Source organism: Hylobates moloch, unplaced genomic scaffold (assembly GCF_009828535.3).
Source record: "Hylobates moloch isolate HMO894 unplaced genomic scaffold, HMol_V3 SCAFFOLD_17, whole genome shotgun sequence".
NCBI classification, from domain to species: domain Eukaryota; kingdom Metazoa; phylum Chordata; class Mammalia; order Primates; family Hylobatidae; genus Hylobates; species Hylobates moloch.
The window spans coordinates 44620234-44637709 of NW_026652292.1; the positions used below are offsets into that span (position 1 = coordinate 44620234).

The 17476-nt window shown below is 38.6% G+C and overlaps 1 protein-coding gene across 14 annotated transcripts in view; it reads left to right on the top strand.

Annotated features, from left to right (window-relative positions):
• The window catches only part of LOC116456710 (cytochrome c oxidase subunit 7B2, mitochondrial), a 174105-nt gene that overhangs the window by 113970 nt on the left and 42659 nt on the right, over positions 1-17476 (top strand). For 2 of the 14 annotated variants that reach the window (XM_058430192.1, XM_058430188.1), the window contains exon 4: positions 5597-5726. The exons of 10 other annotated variants lie outside the window; for them this stretch is intronic. The gene's annotated coding sequence lies outside the window, so the exon portion shown is untranslated. Of the gene's footprint in view, positions 1-5596; positions 5727-11334; positions 11439-11529; positions 11630-17476 lie in introns of those variants that run through there. 2 more of the 14 variants (XM_058430190.1, XM_058430187.1) reach the window with 2 other exon arrangements.

The window sequence follows — 17476 nt, forward strand, 5'->3', positions numbered from 1 at the left end:
TCCAGCAGTCTCAGCCCTGTGGTTATAGGAGCTAAGGGTCTCCTTCAATGTACACATAGATACCTCTGGTCATTTATGTGGTGTTTGAGCTGCACATCTGAATCCCTGAGCTCATCCTTTTCTTCCACCACTTTGGCAACATTAGGAGCAACCAGCCAAACTTACTATATTTGTTAGTTTTCCAAAAGTCACCCAGTTGCTTGTGACAGAGCAGGAGCATTGCCATCTTGGACAAGCCTCTCATTCTAAAGTTCACCTTAATAAAAAACCACCTAAATCCAAAGGTCATCAGCCTAATGGCTAAGGTTAGCATGACCATAAATCATAAATAACATCTCCAACCAGAAACATTCCAAACTCCTCCCCGACCGGAGACATGCGCTAGCCCCGAGATAACCCCTCTCCAGCCGGGAAGATACCAGTCTGGAGATAACCCCCCTCTGGCTGGAAAGATGCCTGGCCCAAGGTAAATTCCCCTCCACCCAGAGACATTCCAACCCCGCCATAAAACTTCTCCTGCAAACAGGAACATTCCAAACTTCTGATAAGCCCCCTTCACCCTAAAACAAATATATACTCTTAGTCTACGAGAGAAAGCGTTCCTGACCACAGTCGGCCAGGAGCGCCTCTTAAGTTTTAACTAAAGAAAACCTGTCTTTGACTGCCAAGCCATGTTTTGTGTTTCTTTCCTCTTTCTTTAATTCTTACACCTTGCTTATGGTTGGAACTGTTGGTTGATTTGTGGTTGATTAGGTGTATCCAATGCAGATGTTTTGTGTGTCTCTATTGCCAGATTATGCCATGGACTGTCAGTGCTCTATTACTGGAAATAGAGTCATTAGCACCTTAAATCTAATCAAATTAGAGACAATTCTAGAAAGCCCAGAGTCAATTTAGAAAACTTATCCTTAAAATTCTGTTACTCTGCAGTCACTCTAGGTATCAAAATCTGTCCTAGACTTCTCCAGAGAATGAGAAGAATTAGGATGAATGTGTTGTAAGGAATTGTCTCACATGCTTATGGAGGCTGAGAAGTCCCACAATCTGCTGTCTGCAAGCTGGAGACCTAGGAAAGCTTGTGGTGTAAATTCCAGGCTGATTCTGAATGTCTGACAACTAGGAGCACTGATAGTGTAAGCATCAGTCCAAGGGCAGGAGAAGACTGATGTCTCAGTCTGAGTGTCAGGGGGAGATAGAGAAAGAGAGAATTCAAACTTATTTTACCTTTTTCTTCTGTTTGAGGCCTCAGTGGATGGGTTGGTCGATGGTCACCCTCATTGGGGAGGACAACGTGCTTTACTCAATCCACCCATTCTAGTGTAATCCCTTCCAGAAATGCCCTCATACACAAACCCAGAAGTAAAATTTAGCCAGATATCTGGGCATCCCATTGCCCAGTCACATTGATACATGAAATTAGCTATAACATTGGCTGTGAGAATGCCTTATAAGAATTCCAGGTTCAATATATATAGAAGTACTTTCAGTAACATCTCCTCTTAGTCAGTATAGAATTGCTTGATTAATCATCTGAAGGTGAAGGTCTTAGGCAATCCAATAGGTTTTGCCATCATAAATGATCCCTGATCTGTCAAGGGCACAATAGGGATTCTTACCACAAGTGCTGACACCTACTTCTGGTAGTTAATCAGGCATGTTTTATAGGATCTTGTGATAGCTGAAATATTTAAAGAGTTTAAGATCCTCTTTGGCTCTGCACTGATTTGACCTATGTTATCTCATTTTACTGGTATAAACCCCAGAATCAAAAATAAAAAAGAAGCCATCTTTCTTGTAGTGTATAGTGCAGACTTGGGTGAACACCAATAAACATCACTGGGTGCAAACTGGAACTCACAGGCAAGAGAATCAACAGATACAAGGATCCCGTTTTTTCAGTGTCCTATGGAAAAGACTGCTTGGATTTGAGCACTGCTATATGCTGCATGGGGATGGGTTCCAGGAGAGGAACTTCAACACCTGTTGTTCTTTTTACACTGGGCTAGTGTTTAGAGTGCAGACTTTGTTGCATGGAAGGAAATGGACAATTTGGATTAAGGTGCCAGCCGTTTAGTTGAGTGTTAGAAAAACAACTGCCCAACACTTTAGAATTTTGGAGGTTCCTGGTCACTTTTGAGTTTAGAAGGATGGGAGCATTTAGTTCTAGCTAGCTAACTACAAACAGCCCAGAAGAAGCTCTCAACATTATTTACCAGTTTGTCCAGTGTGAAGTTAAAAAGACAAGTAAAAATACCAAGGCGAGTTAAGATTCACCTATAAACTTAAAACCAATAATTTTTGTTCAAAATAACAGTTGTTTACATTAGAATTATAAAATGTCATGTTTATGTCCTCATGTTATTTCTACTTAAAAATGTGGGTTACTGTTGCCAGGCATGGTGGCTCACGCCTGTAATCCTAGCACTTTGGGAGGCCAAGGCGGGCGGATCACGAGATCAGGAGATCGAGACCATCCTGGCTAACACGGTGAAACTCCGTCTCTACTAAAAAAAAAAAAATACAAAAAATTAGCCGGGCGTGGTGGTGGGCACCTGTAGTCCCAGCTACTCGGGAGGGTGAGGCAGGAGAATGGCGTGAACCCAGGAGGCAGAGCTTGCAGTGAGCCGAAATTGTACCACTGCCCTCCAGCCTGGGCGGCAGAGCGAGATTCTGTCTCAAACAGACAAACAAACAAAAATCTGGGTTACTGTTACATAATATTAGGACTTCAGGCATTGGCTGAGGCTAAAACAAACTTCTCTCATGAAATGGACCGAAGTTCACAGTGCAATTTCACTCTCACTGGAATTTCAGTTTCAGAAAAGTGGTAATAAACCTAGGGTTTGATTCTTAAGCAGCAAGTATCAGGTATTATCAAAATTAGGAGGTTAATAGAAATGATGGTTGGCCACGTGACTCATCAGACCCCAGTGAGACTGTTCATATATTGCCTTCTTTGACCAGATTTGCCGCAGGAATACTAAAGTCCAGGTGGTATGGGGACCCAGAACAGATACAGGCTAAAAATAATTATAATTAATTGGAAGGTGAAATACTAAAAGTTAAAAATACAGTTTGAGATGACTGTAATTGTCTTTGTCTTAGGTGAAAGAGTCCTAAATTGGGATAGTGGCAGTGACAATGGAAAAGTAGCAACAATAAGATAAGCCCAGCAATAATAAGTAATAAATTACCTGTATAAATATATTTGAGTTTTGAAAATGAAGTGACCAGACTTATTGCTCAAAAACATATAATTCAAAATGAGGCACTGATGTATGTATGAGTGAATAAAAGATTCAGGAGTCTGGCTCTTCAGGAGCTATTTATCTGCCTCTTTCTTCTCAAATAAAATAAAACCAAATAAATTTAGCATGCAAACTGTTAACCATCTGCAGAGCCAACCTTAGGTTAGAATTTAATAAATATTTGTGGAGTAACTTAACAGAATCACAAGGAATACACCTAAGACAGATAAATTGCTCGTTCTGTTCCTGCTTCAGATTTTTGTTTCTTGAGTCTAAGCAGACATCATGGTGTAAAGATGTGCTTAGATAGCAGATATAAAAATTATAAAGTAGTACCTTTTCACGTAAAGTATATTTGATTTCAAGATGTGTGGATATCTAAAACCAAGTTTTTGCTGTTTTTTTTTAACAAACCTACATAATTTTTTGACAGAAAAAAATTATTTCCTTCAGTTACTAAGTCACAATTCCAGAGAGAGTCTCACTTTTATTATGTTTTTAAAATCCTAAGAATTGTCACCTACGTTGGAAATATTTGCTAAACCTGAACTTTCAAAATGCTAGTAGGATACACTTTAATTGAATCGATAAAAGTAATTCCCCAAAGAGTATACCTTTGACCAGTTTACAGAAACCAGTTCAGGATTTACAGAGGAAAATAAATAAATAAAACTGAAAAAACGACTGGTCTTCCTTTGTTCAGCTTAATGTTTAAAATTTGAAAGACTTAGGAATTAAGCTTTAGTGATTCATATGGATGGCAATTCGCTTTTTTTGTTTTTCACTTGGAACAGTTGAAGTGTATATCTCTATTCCATTTTATATGGTTCACTCCAACGGTCCAGGACATTGTTAATGTCATGAACAGTAATAGGCCAACTAGAAGTTCTTGGATTTCCATGGTAGTCGTGAGCAGTGGTAGATCAATGAAATTAACAGATAACTCAAAAAGATATTTTTATTAAATAAACAGTGTTAATATTCCTAGACAAGATTTAAAAAATTTTTTTGAGATTATTTTTGTGATGGTTGTTTTTGACCAGAACTAGCATAACAAGTTGGAGAAGCATAATATTGGTCTTTGGTGTTCTGTGATTCCATAGACTTGTTTTACTTGTTTTGAACTTTCCTATACTTGAGTCTTATCTGATAACAATTCAGATAGACAATTTAATAGTCAAAGAAGAAGCAACTGGAGAACACAAGTAAAATAGCCTTGATAATCTATACACTAGCTAATCAACTTCCTAATTTTTGAATGTTGATTGGATTCATAGACTGTGAAATGGAGTTCTGTAAAGTTTTCTTAACTAAACCTCAACTTAATTTTGCTCTTCTATAAAAAATTTGCCCATGTTTGTGAAGTTCAGAAACAAAATACTAAGTTGAAATACACCAGGGTTGACTTAGGTCCCAAAGCAGAAAATGGAACAAGCAGATATTTTAGGAAATAGGCCGAGTCAGCATGGTGCTTATTAGAAATGGTTATCTGCACACCTAAATCTCTCTACCACCCTGAGGATAAATAATTTTGTTCTATGAATCATCTCATTCGCTGACTTAGATCAATGTAAGTTTATGGTTTCCATCAAAAGGTAGATGAAATCATGTTTTCCAAGCACTTCTGTTTGTTTGTTTGTTTTCCTGTAGCATTTCATTAATCTGGAACAATGTGAGTTTACTATTAGCTTTGCTTTGATCATTATCCTCATTTTGTGTCTTCTAAAAATAAGTTATATATACACATACATAAATTGATTTCTATATGTAGAGATATACATCTGTAAATATGTATGTAGGTAAAAATATTTTATCAATTGTAGTGAAACCAAGGATTCTAAACATTACCATTTGAGTCAAAGCATGTTGGCTAGGAATTCTTTTTACATTTATAACTTCTTATTTTAAATTTCTGACTCCTTACAAATAGCCATTTTACTTGAAATAGATTTTAACTGAGAAATGACCCCTAGCTGTTAAAAAATATCATATGTTTAACAAGATAAGCCTTTTCAAGAACGCATTATTGTCATCAAAACTCACTAAAACTTTTCCTTGGATAATCTTAGTTATGTATGATTTTTTATTGTCTATCAAAGAAATAACATTGTTTTCTCAGTTCAGATTTTAAGGTGTTATGCAATATTGAGTATTGTTTGGTTCTATTTATCTTTGATTTAAATATAATGGGACTGAATATAAATGACCAATCATATTAAACATGATATACCATGAAATATGGAGCTTCTTTCTTATTTCATACTTTGTTTTACATGCTACTGTACTACGTTTTCCTTTACTTTTTTTCTCTGGTTTTGCTTTTGTTATTTTCTCAATCTGTAAACAAGTCTGTGTGCCCAGCTGAGTTTGTTGAAAGCCTTGGTCTCTGAAGTCCTAAATGCAAGAAAGCTATAGAGGAAGGAGTTGGGGATCGGAGGCCATACACATTAAGACTGCAAGCTATCCAAGATAAATTGAGTAAGTGAGAAGACATAATTCATATGGTGGGATGACATGGGTGGTCAGCAATTAGATAAATAAAGCCTCTAAAACTCGGTTGACTAAAACCCCAGGAAAGGAAAAAGGCAGAACACACAAAGTAAGTAGAGCCAAGGCAAGCTGTGAACCATTACAGATTCATCTCCAGCCTCCCTGGGCAGCTCAATAAGTCTTGCTGAGCAGGTGCCTAGGTCTTTGTGTATCAAGGCTCTGCTAGACATTGTCTCCTTAGCCTTTGCGTCTCAAATGTTATCTCTTCAATAGAGTCTCTTCAGTATCCCCAAAGCTACAGTTAATCTGTTCCTCAATACTTTATCAGTTCCCATTTTATTTTTTTCTCTCTAATGTTATTCAGTCAACATTGAGCATCTACAGTGTGCCAACCATTCTGGTGAAAGTACCAAATGAGGTATGAAAGAGCTGTCACATGTCTCTCTCTTTTTTTTTTTTTTTTTTTATTTGAGACGGAGTCTCACTCTTGTTGCCCAGGCTGGAGTGCAATGTCGCGATCTCGGCTGATTGCAACTTCTGCCTCCTGGGTTCAAGCGATTCTCCTGCCTCAGCCTCCCGAGTAGCTGGGATTATAGGCATGCTCCACCATGCCTGACTAACTTTGTATTTTTAGTAGAGACAGGGTTTCTCCATATTGGTCGGGCTGGTCTCAAACTCCTGACCTTAGGTGATCTGCCTGCCTCGACTTCCCAAAGTGCTGGGATTACAGGCATGAGCCACCGTGCCTCGGTATCATATTTTTTTTAACAAACACCTTTTTTTTAACTTTTTATTCCTGATAAGTTTATTTAAATATTTATTACCAACAATTCTTTATCACTAAATTTCTACTTTCAGGCTTACAATATTTACAGTTACTTTTTTTTTATTGTACTTTAAGTTTTAGGGTACATATGCACAATGTGCAGGTTTGTTACATATGTATCCATGTGCCATGTTGGTGTGCTGCACCCATTAACTCGTCATTTAGCATTAGGTATATCTCCTAATGCTGTCCCTCCCCCCTCCCCCCACCCCACAACAGTCCCCAGAGTGTGATGTTCCCTGTCCTGTGTCCATGTGTTCTCATTGTTCAGTTCCCGCCTATGAGTGAGAACATGCGGTGTTTTTTTTTTGTCCTTGCGATAGTTTACTGAGAATGATGTTTTCCAGTTTCATCCATGTCCCTACAAAGGACATGAACTCATCATTTTTTATGGCTGCATAGTATTCCATGGTGTATATGTGCCACATTTTCTTAATCCAGTCTATTGTTGTTGGACATTTGGGTTGGTTCCAAGTCTTTGCTATTGTGAATAGTGCCGCAATAAACATACGTGTGCATGTGTCTTTATAGCAGCATGATTTATACTCCTTTGGGTGTATACCCAGTAATGGGATGGCTGGGTCAAATGGTATTTCTAGTTCTAGATCCCTGAGGAATCACCACACTGCTTCCACAATGGTTGAACTAGTTTACAGTCCCACCAACAGTGTAAAAGTGTTCCTATTTCTCCACATCCTCTCCAGCACCTGTTGTTTCCTGACTTTTTAATGATCTCCATTCTAACTGGTGTGAGATGGTATCTGATTGTGGTTTTGATTTGCATTTCTCTGATGGCCAGTGATCATGAGCATTTTTTCATGTGTCTGTTGGCTGCATAAATGTCTTCTTTTGAGAAGTTCATGTCCTTTGCCCACTTTTTGTTCATGTCCTTTGCCCACTTTTTGATGGGGTTGTTTGTTTTTTTCTTGTAAATTTGTTTGAGTTCACTGTAGATTCTGGATATTAGCCCTTTGTCAGATGAGTAGGTTGCGAAAATTTTCTCCCATTTTGTAGGTTGCCTGTTCACTCTGATGGTAGTTTCTTTTGCTGTGCAAAAGCTCTTTAGTTTAATTAGATCCCATTTGTCAATTTTGGCTTTCGTTGCCAGTGCTTTTGATGTTTTAGACATGAAGTCCTTGCCCATGCCTATGTCCTGAATGGTATTGCCTCGGTTTTCTTCTAGGGTTTTTATGGTTTTAGGTCTAACATGTAAGACTTTAATCCATCTTGAATTAATTTTTGTATAAGGTGTTAGGAAGCGATCCAGTTTCAGCTTTCTACATATGGCTAGCCGGTTTTCCCAGCACCATTTATTAAATAGGGAATCCTTTTCCCATTGCTTATTTTTGTCAGGTTTGTCAAAGATCAGATAGTTGTAGATACGCGGCATTATTTCTGAGGGCTCTGTTCTGTTCCATTGATCTATGTCTGTTTTGGTACCAGTACCATTGCTGTTTTGGTTACTGTAGCCTTGTAGTATAGTTTGAAGTCAGGTAGCATGATGCCTCCAGCTTTGTTCTTTTGGCTTAGGATTGATTTGGCGATGTGGGCTCTCTTTTGGTTCCATATGAACTTTAAAGTAGTTTTTTCTAATTCTGTGAAGAAAATCATTGGTAGCTTGATGGGGAGGGCATTGAATCTATAAATGACCTTGGGCAGTATGGCCATTTTCATGATATTGATTCTTCTAACCCATGAGCATGGAATGTTCTTCCATTTGTTTATATCCCCTTTTATTTCATTGAGCAGTGGTTTGTATCATATTGTTTAAATTGACTCAATTAGGCTTTAAGCCACCATTCCAAAAGGATGCTAGGAAATTCCTTATCAATTCTTCTTAGTCTTCCATTGTTTCCTAAGATCACACAAGGAGAATTTGCAATGCTCAGAAGATGGAAGAAAGCTACTGCCTGTTCTCTCTGTCATGGTTGTTAGTATCATCATCTTTTCCAAGTTCACAGCAGACCCTGGAAGTCCAGGAACTCTCTCTTTTATGCCACATAGGAGGGTGGGTTCTTTGCTCAGATTCAAACTTCTTATACTATCCTCCTATCATACTCTCTTAGGTCTGGCTACCTCTTTCGGGACCAACTATGGTCTGTACTACTGAAGAAACCTACAGGCATCTTTTTCTCTAGCCAGGCATCCCTACCTTGCTACTTTCCTCCCTAAGATACCTGACATAATCTCCTCAGTGATTTTAGGCTTTTTATAAAAGGCAGGCTTCTTCAGGCTACTTTTACTTCCTACCAGGCTGTAAACCCTAAGGGGAAGAATTACAAAGCTAGATTATCTCAGCAAAATGAGAAAAGAAAAAATATATATCTGAACCTCTCACAAATGTATTTGTCAGTCTAAAATGGAAGACAGATATTGTACAAGTGACTATTATACATGAGAAAAATAATTGTAATGCACCCAGAGAATTTATTCCTAGAAGCAAAATAAGTAAGCATGCCAATATTTAGCTACATTTGTGCCCATCACAGCATTACTTACTTACTAAAGCCAAAAACAAAAACAACAACAACAGCAGACACCAGGAATCAACATTAGTGTTCAACAATGGAAGAGTGGTCAGATAAAGTATGTTGCACATGTGCAAGTCTGTATTACGTAGGTACATGAGTATCATCAGAATTTTGACATTAACATGAGAAGATGTTCATAATATATTTTAGGTGCAAAAGTAAATTATAAAGAGTGTGAATGGCAAGATACTTTCCAATATTTTACCAGTGGTTATGACTAAGTAGCCTGGCTGGTGGGAATTCAGGAGTTTTCAGTTTTACTCTTTTGTTCACTTGCATGTTTTCATTTTTTTTAATCAAGGAATGTGTATTTTCTTTTAACTATGAAAATAAAAGCAAAAAGAACTATTTTGAATTTCAAATAAAGAACTAGTAGCTTCTATCTATTGCATTTAACTGTGTCAGTCACTTTGAATAAGCATTTTTTCATGCATTATTTATATTCTTCTTACCAATCCTGAGAAATAGGTATAGAAAGATGAATTTTTTTTCTGTTTATTTCCCTTTTTTGTTCCCCATAAGAGAGAGTATTAGATTGGTGGATGGAGAGGCCATGTTTCCTCCTAGGCAGGGTTGCTGTATGGTAACAGATTGCTCTCCCATGGGTTGCTCCCCTTCTCTATTCATGTGGTTAGGTGAAGATCTCCCGTCCCCTGTCCACCCAGGCTTTCTTTTATCCTTGTCCTTCTATTAATATCTTAACATGCTTGTCATTGCTTTTAATTTGGGTAGAATATGGCAATAAAGTGAGCATAAAAAGGCTTTACACGTATGAATGATATGAAGAAATCTAATCTTTTAAAAGATGTATGTTCAGTGATTTCCATACAAACATCAAATTGCTGTATGATAGCCGGGCGCGGTGGTGGGCGCCTGTAGTCCCAGCTACTCGGGAGGCTGAGGCAGGAGAATGGTGTAACCCAGGAGGTGGAGCTTGCAGTGAGCTGAGATCGCACCACTGCACTCCAGCCGGGGTGACAGAGCAAGACTCTGTCTCAAAAAAAAAAAAACAAAAAACAAAATTGCTCTATCAGATTTTGTGGAATTCTTTCACATCAATGTTTTCAACAAGAATAGAGATTTTTTTTTTAATGAAAGCAGTATTGTATTAGTTTTAAATTTTTGGTAGTTGTTTCTACATCATGATGGCATACCTTTCCTCAGCAGGTTCTCATCTGCTCAATATTCATGTGAGTGTAGTTCTACCGATTTGTCAATATACGAGACAATAGCTGCACAAGCAATCAGACATAAAGTGCTAAAGTCTGTGCTTTATCTGAGACTTTTTAATGCTATTTAAATATATTTTTAAAACTCTTTGGAGTAGTGAAATAGATTCTAAAAATTTGTTTGCATATCTTTATAGTTTCTTTGTAATTTCATGCCAGATTTGTGCATGTGCCTTAAACATATTATGATTTAATTATTTCCCTTAGTAAACACTTTTAGCTGAAATTTTGAAAAGAAAAATAATTTGTTGTGAAGTGAAATATGATAAACTGTCAGAATCAAGGAGCTAATATGTGATGATATTAAGTATTTTACAAATACAAAACTGTATAAGCAGCACTTCTGGATGGCATTAAATATAAAGCTAAGCAATCAACACTTATTCATAAGACAATTAAGTGACGAGTAGTAGGACATGTCTTTGCAAAATTGATCCTTCTGTGGATCTTGGGGTTGAGAATTTTACTTCAGGTAGTTATCAGTAATATGGAAATAGATCATTTACTTGATTAAAGCTTCTTTTCTAAGTCTTTTTTTTTTTTTTTTTTTTTTTTTCTGGAGTGCAATGGTGCTATCTTGGCTCACTGCAACCTCTGCCTCCCAGGTTCAAACCATTCTCCTGCCTCAGCCTCTTGAGTAGCTGGGATTACAGGCATGTGCCACCATGCCTAGCTAATTTTTGTATTTTTAATAGAGACGGAGTTTCACCATTTTGGCCAGGCTGGTCTCGAACTCCTGACCTCGTGATCCGTCTGCCTCGGCCTCCCAAAGTGCTGGGATTACAGGCATAAGACACCGCACCTGGCCCTTATCTGTCTTTTTAATCTTTAATATCTAAGGCTAAATTAGATATTAAATTAGTATTACTTTTTATTAAATTTGTATATTATTTTATTTTACAAAATAGTATTTTTTGTAATGCACAGCCTGATTTTTGTCTACTCATTATATGTTTTTCTGATACAAATATCCTCTCCTTTGTAATTTTTCCCCTCTCTTATTCCATGAGGTTCTGATGAGACTGCTATTCAAAAAAGTAACTGGGTTATGTAGCAGAGTTGTGACATAACTGATGTCTGGCTGTGATTTGGAAGTACATGTAACCTAAAACAAGTGAGTTAGAACTTTTGATGAGATATACACAGACAATGGGAAACAGAAAATAAGTTCATGATACTGACCCAATCATGTCATCTGCCAAAAGACAGGACTCGCCTTAGTAGAAGAGGAGGAAACCATAAAGAGAAGTAAAGCTGCCCAATTCAGAGTCCTGATAATATCTGATTGTTTGATGTCTGATGCAGGTACCACCCCTAACTTTCCCAGTTGTGTGAGTCAGTTACTTTCTCTCTTTTCTTCTTCTTTCTTTTCTTCCTTGTTTCTTCTTTCTTCCCTTCCCTTCCCTGCCCTTCCCTGCACTGCCCTGCCCTGCCCTGCCCTGCCCTTCCCTTCCCTTTTTGTTTAAGCTAGTTTGACTTTTGTTCATATCATTTGCAAACAAAATGTTATTTGGCCTCACGGAATGGGCCTAGCATGTGTGAGTTTTCCTTAGGAACACCTGGCTTGAAAGAAAGCTTTAAGTAAACAGAAAAATAGGATGATCCCCTCTGTAGATGTAGTCATTCTCCCTCCTTAGTAAAGCCAGGGTTTATTAGTGGACTTATTTTCAAAATGGCAGAATACGGCAAGTATGGAAGTGTAATACATGTATTAATAATATGGATTTCTCACTTACCACCAGTGACCTAGCTACTAGTAATGTGACTGTCTAGTTTTCTGAAATCACTGGTAAGCAAAGGATCCCTGTTATGAAATGATAGTTCGAAGACATCAGCCAGCTACCTGGTTACAGGTCAATTACACTGACCTTTTTCCACTTTACAAAAGTGAGCAATCTGTAGTTTCTAAAGTACTTCTTTTGGATTTGGTTGTGTTTTCCAGCCTGTAATGCTTCTGTCAAAGCCTTTACTCGTGGGTTTACTGAATGTTCTAAACCGGGTTGCAGTATTCCACTCAAATCACTCTCATCTTCTAATTTACTTTACAGTGGAAAAAAAGCAGTACAAGGGACTTGTTTGTTCATGTACCCCATTTTTAGTGGAGTTTCATTTAGAATATGTGATCATTTAGCATTATCAGGTTATCACTTAGAATTATTTTATTGGTGAATAAAGAACTAAGCCAAGTATAGTATTGTGTCCGGAATTGGTGGGTTCTTGGTCTCACTGACTTCAAGAATGAAGCTGTGGACCCTCACGGTGAGTGTTACAGTTCTTAAAGATGGTGTGTCCAGAGTTTGTTCAGATGTGTCTGGAGTTTCTTCCTTCTAGTGGGTTCGTGGTCTCCCTGACTTCAGTAGTGAAGCTGCAGACCTTTGCGGTGAGCGTTACAGCTCTTAAAGGCAGAGCATCTTGAGTTGTTTGTTCCTTCCAGTGGGTTCCTAGTCTTGCTGGCTTCAGGAGTGAAGCTGCAGACCTTCAAGGTGAGTGTTACAGCTCTTAAAGGTGGTGCAGACCCAAAAAGTGAGCAGCAGCAAGATCTATTGCAAAGAGCAAAAGAACAAAGCTTCCACAGCGTGGAAGGAGAACCAAGCAGGTTGCCCCTGCTGGCTTGGGCAGCCTGCTTTTATTCGCTTATCTGACCCCATCAACATCCTGCTGATTGGTCCATTTTACAGAGAGCTGATTGCTGCATTTACAAACCTTGAGCTAGACACAGAGTGCTGATTGGTGCATTTACAGTCCTTTAACTAGACACAAAAGTTCTCCAAGTCCCCACTAGATTAGCTAGACACAAGCACTGACTGGTGCATTTACAAACCTTGAGCTAGACACAGAGTGCTGATTGGTGCATTTACAATCCTTTAGCATTTACAGCCCTCTAGCTAGACATGAAAGTTCTCCAAGTCACCACCAGATTAGCTAGATACAGAGTGCTGATTGGTGCATTCACAAACCCTGAGCTAGACACAGAGTGCTGATTGGTGCATATACAATCCTCCAGCTAGACATAAAAGTTCTCTAAATCCCCACCCAACTCAGAAGCCCAGCTGACTTTGCCTAGTGGATCCCACACAGGGGCCGTGGGCAGAGCTACCTGCCAGTCCGCGCCAGCGCTGGCACTCCTCAGCCCTTGGGTGGTCAGTGGGACCGGGCACTGCAGAGCAGGGGGCGGCGCCCATTGGGGAGGCTCGGGCTGCACAGGAACCCACGGGGTGGGGTGGGGGGTGCTTGAGCATGGGGGGCCGCAGGTTCTGAGCCCTGCCACGTGGAGAGGTGGCTGAGGCCCAGCGAGAATTCAAATGAGGCACGGGTGGGCCGGTAATGCTGAGGGACCGGGCGCATCCTCCGCAGCTGCTGGCCCAGGTGCTAAGCCCCTCACTGCTTGGGGCCAGTGGCACTGGCCGGTCGCTCCAAGTGCAGGGCCCGCTGAGCCCACGCCCACCTGGAACTTGCGCTGGCGCCTGGGCACATGGGCTCAGTCCATGTTCCCACCGGTGTCTCTCCTTCCACACCTCTTGGCAAGCAGAGGGAGCCGGAGAGGGGCTCCCACAGTGCAGGGCTGCACACTGCAGGGCTCCTCAAGTGTGGTCAGAGTGGACACCGAGGCCAATGAGACACGGAGAGCGAGCCAGGGCTGCTAGCACATTGTCACCTCTCAGTATGTGTAGGAAAGGATTGAAAAGGTTTGAAAACCAAACCTTGAGAAGGGCAGAGACCAGGGAGGCTTTGCTTATGTCTGAGGAAGGTGTGTCAGAGGACTCAATTCTAACTAATCTTGGTTTCTGAATGTGTGTGTTCATGTTAACCATGACTGAAATCTATGGAGGAGAGAATCCGTTTGACTTAGTTTGGGTCGTGTGCTCACGTTTGTGATCAGAGTGGGAAGGGGTCCATTATCCGAATAGCAGTATATCAGTATATTAAATGGTAAGCAGTCCAGGGCAGAACTGTAGTAGCTACATTTTTGCTTTCTCAGTGTGTTGCCTTTGTGCCCCCTTTCTCCTCTACTGCCCACCTTCTAATAGTAAGTCTACTAGCTGTATGTTGGTACATATGATCAAAGCTGTTGGTAATCATATCTGCCTGCTCTTAGGGTTACTTTTCTAATGTAAAAATAACAGATACCCTATATTTGCCATATTGAAATCCATTACCAGCTGTAGACACCTCTGCAGAGATAATTATAATGAAACATATTTTCATATTTTTGATAAATGTTAATGGTTTCTGAAGTGCAGTAAAGTAAGACATTGACTTATGAAAATGATATCGTTTTGTGAAGTAATGCAGTGTTGTAATATTCATTAATTTTATGGAGATGATGAGTATGGACCAAGGCCAAATGTTACTGATGGTATAATCTGTAAACAAAGGTTTCACAGTTGTTCAGATAGATTAAAAATGGGAGCCAAAGTTAGTCTTTTTATGGAGCACAGAAGGAGGCATGCTGAAGACAAGTAAAAAAGCCATAGCAATTAGTGTTGTATTTATGTTTCAAGTATATGTAATCACATATCCAATCATTTAAGTCCTTAGGGAACCAAATGTCTGCAAGGCAGCGATCTTATACCTCTATCATTCTATCTGTCCTCTAGTTAGGGATCTGATAGCAGTGGTTTAGACTTTTTTTTTTTTTTCTTTTTGAGACATAGTCTCGCTCTGTCACCCAGGCTGGAGTGCAGTGGCATGATCCGGCTCACCACAAGCTCCACCTCCTGGGTTCACGCCATCCTCCTGCCTCAGCCTCCCAAGTAGCTGGGACTACAGGCACCCACCACCACGCCCGGCTAATTTTTTGTATTTTTTCTTTTTTTTTTTTTTAGTAGAGACGGAGTTTCACCATGTTAGCCAGGATGGTCTCGATTCCTGACCTTGTGATCCACCTGCCTGGGCCTCCCAAAGTGCTGGGATTACAGGCATGAGCCACCACGCCCGGCCAGCAGTGGTTTAGACTTTGAGCAAGAGCTTTACCTTTAGTCATAGCTGAGTTTGATTACTGGATCTACCATATTCTAACCGTGTAACCCTGGATTAGTCATTGAATCTAATCAAGCTTATTAAATTCTTTTTAAAAAATATTTTTAATACACTTTATTTTTATTATGTTTGTTATACAACAAAGTTTGATATGCATATCCATAGTGAGATTATTACCACAATCACACAAATTAACATGTCGATGGTCTCGCATAGTTATCTAAAATCTACTTTTAACACATTTTTACTATAGCATATAATATTATTCACTATAGTGAATTATTTATTAGAATAATGTATTTCACATAATTATTAATAAAACTTTGTACCATTTGACCTCCATTTTCCCATTTACTTCCCCCCACTCCATCCCTGGCAACCACCACTCTACTTACTGCTTCCTTGTATTCAAGTTTTTTTTTAAATTTTTTTATTTGGTTTAGTTTTTTTTTTTTTTTTTTTAGATTTCACTGTTAGAATGATAGTTATCAAAAAGACAAGAGATAGCGAGTGTTGATGACGGTGTGGAGAAAAGGAAGCCCTTGTGCACTGTTGGTGGGAATGTAGATTGGTGCAGCCATTGTAGAAAACAATATGGAGGTTCTGAAAGAATTCAAAACTAGAACTACCATATAACCCAGCAATCTCTCTTCTGGGTCTATACCCAAAGGAAATGGAACCACCATTTTGGAAAGATATTAAATATCTGCACCTTCTTGTTCATCACAGCATTATTCACAGTAGCCAAGGTATGGAAACAATCTATTTCCATCAGTGGATGAATGGATAAAATGTAAGACATATATATATATATATACACACACACAACAGAATATTATTCAACCTTAGAAAAAGGAAATCCTCCTATTTGTGACAACACGAATGATCCTAAAGAACAGTTTGGTAAGTCAAATAAGCCAGACACAGAAGGAAAAATACTGTATGATCTCACTTATATGTGCAAGCCTATTAGATTCTCAATGTGTGATTTGGAAATAGCATTGCCTCTTTGGGTTGCCTGAGAATTAAATGTAATAATGTAAGTAAATTTTGAATCACAGTCTTCAGCATGTAATATTTAAATGAATTGTAGCTATAACATTGGTTATTCATTAAACACTTGTTGGATTGTCAGGTCAATGACTTCTGAGGACTTCTTAGTTAAAGCCACACTCTTTGTCAAAAGAATTATATCAATGAATGTAAAAATTTTCAGAATCTACATTGCAAGAATAACAACTAACATTTGTTTTATATTGTATTTTTAGATCCATACACTTATGAAAACTCAGTGTATTATTGAATCAGAGCACATGTTTGCCACATAAAATATTATTATTTTTAAAGGAGTCCAACAATTTAATAAACTAGGCAGATGAACTATTCAATTACTACAGTGAAAATTTAGTTTCACTGATCATTCTACTCACTGAAGTAACAGATGCTAAAAATACTAGCAAATACTTTAATACTGATGGAGCTAATTGATATATCAAATTATTCAGTGGATCATCAGCTGATGTGATTATACATGCAAGACATAAGCTATATTTAAAAATGTCTGCTGATTCTATATTCTTCATCTCACACATTAGCATCAGATGCACATTTTTTAATTTGAATGTGACAGTGGGAAGCTGTTTAAGTAGGTCACTCATAATTGAATTTGATATACGGTGTTTATTTTTCTTGTTCTACTAGTCAGTGAACATCTTGGTTGACTGGTCATAAAAAATAAAGAAACTGAAAATCCGCATGCATTTACCTAGAAATGCAGTGTTACCATAAGAAAATAGCAGTAACAGAGAGAGTTCAGATGATAACCTGGTTTGCTGACTACATGTTCTTGTCATTGTTACTGTATATTGAAAAAGGAAAGTTAATGAGTATAGGAGACACTTGTGTAATATGAACTAGGTTAACTACCTTTGGGAGAATTATCAACAGAAATTATAGTGATAGGAAAAGTTTTAGCCTTGTTCATGGATACTCCTGAGACAGAATCTTGAAATTTTCAAAGTTCCTATCACAGAATTTGATTTTCAAATCACACATTCCACACTCTTCCATCCCCACCTTCAGACTCATGCCAGTTAAGAAAAATGCCCTTTGTCTTTGTGAAGATAAGGATCACTTCATTTTGAACCAATGGTGGTGTCAAAATGAGCTGGT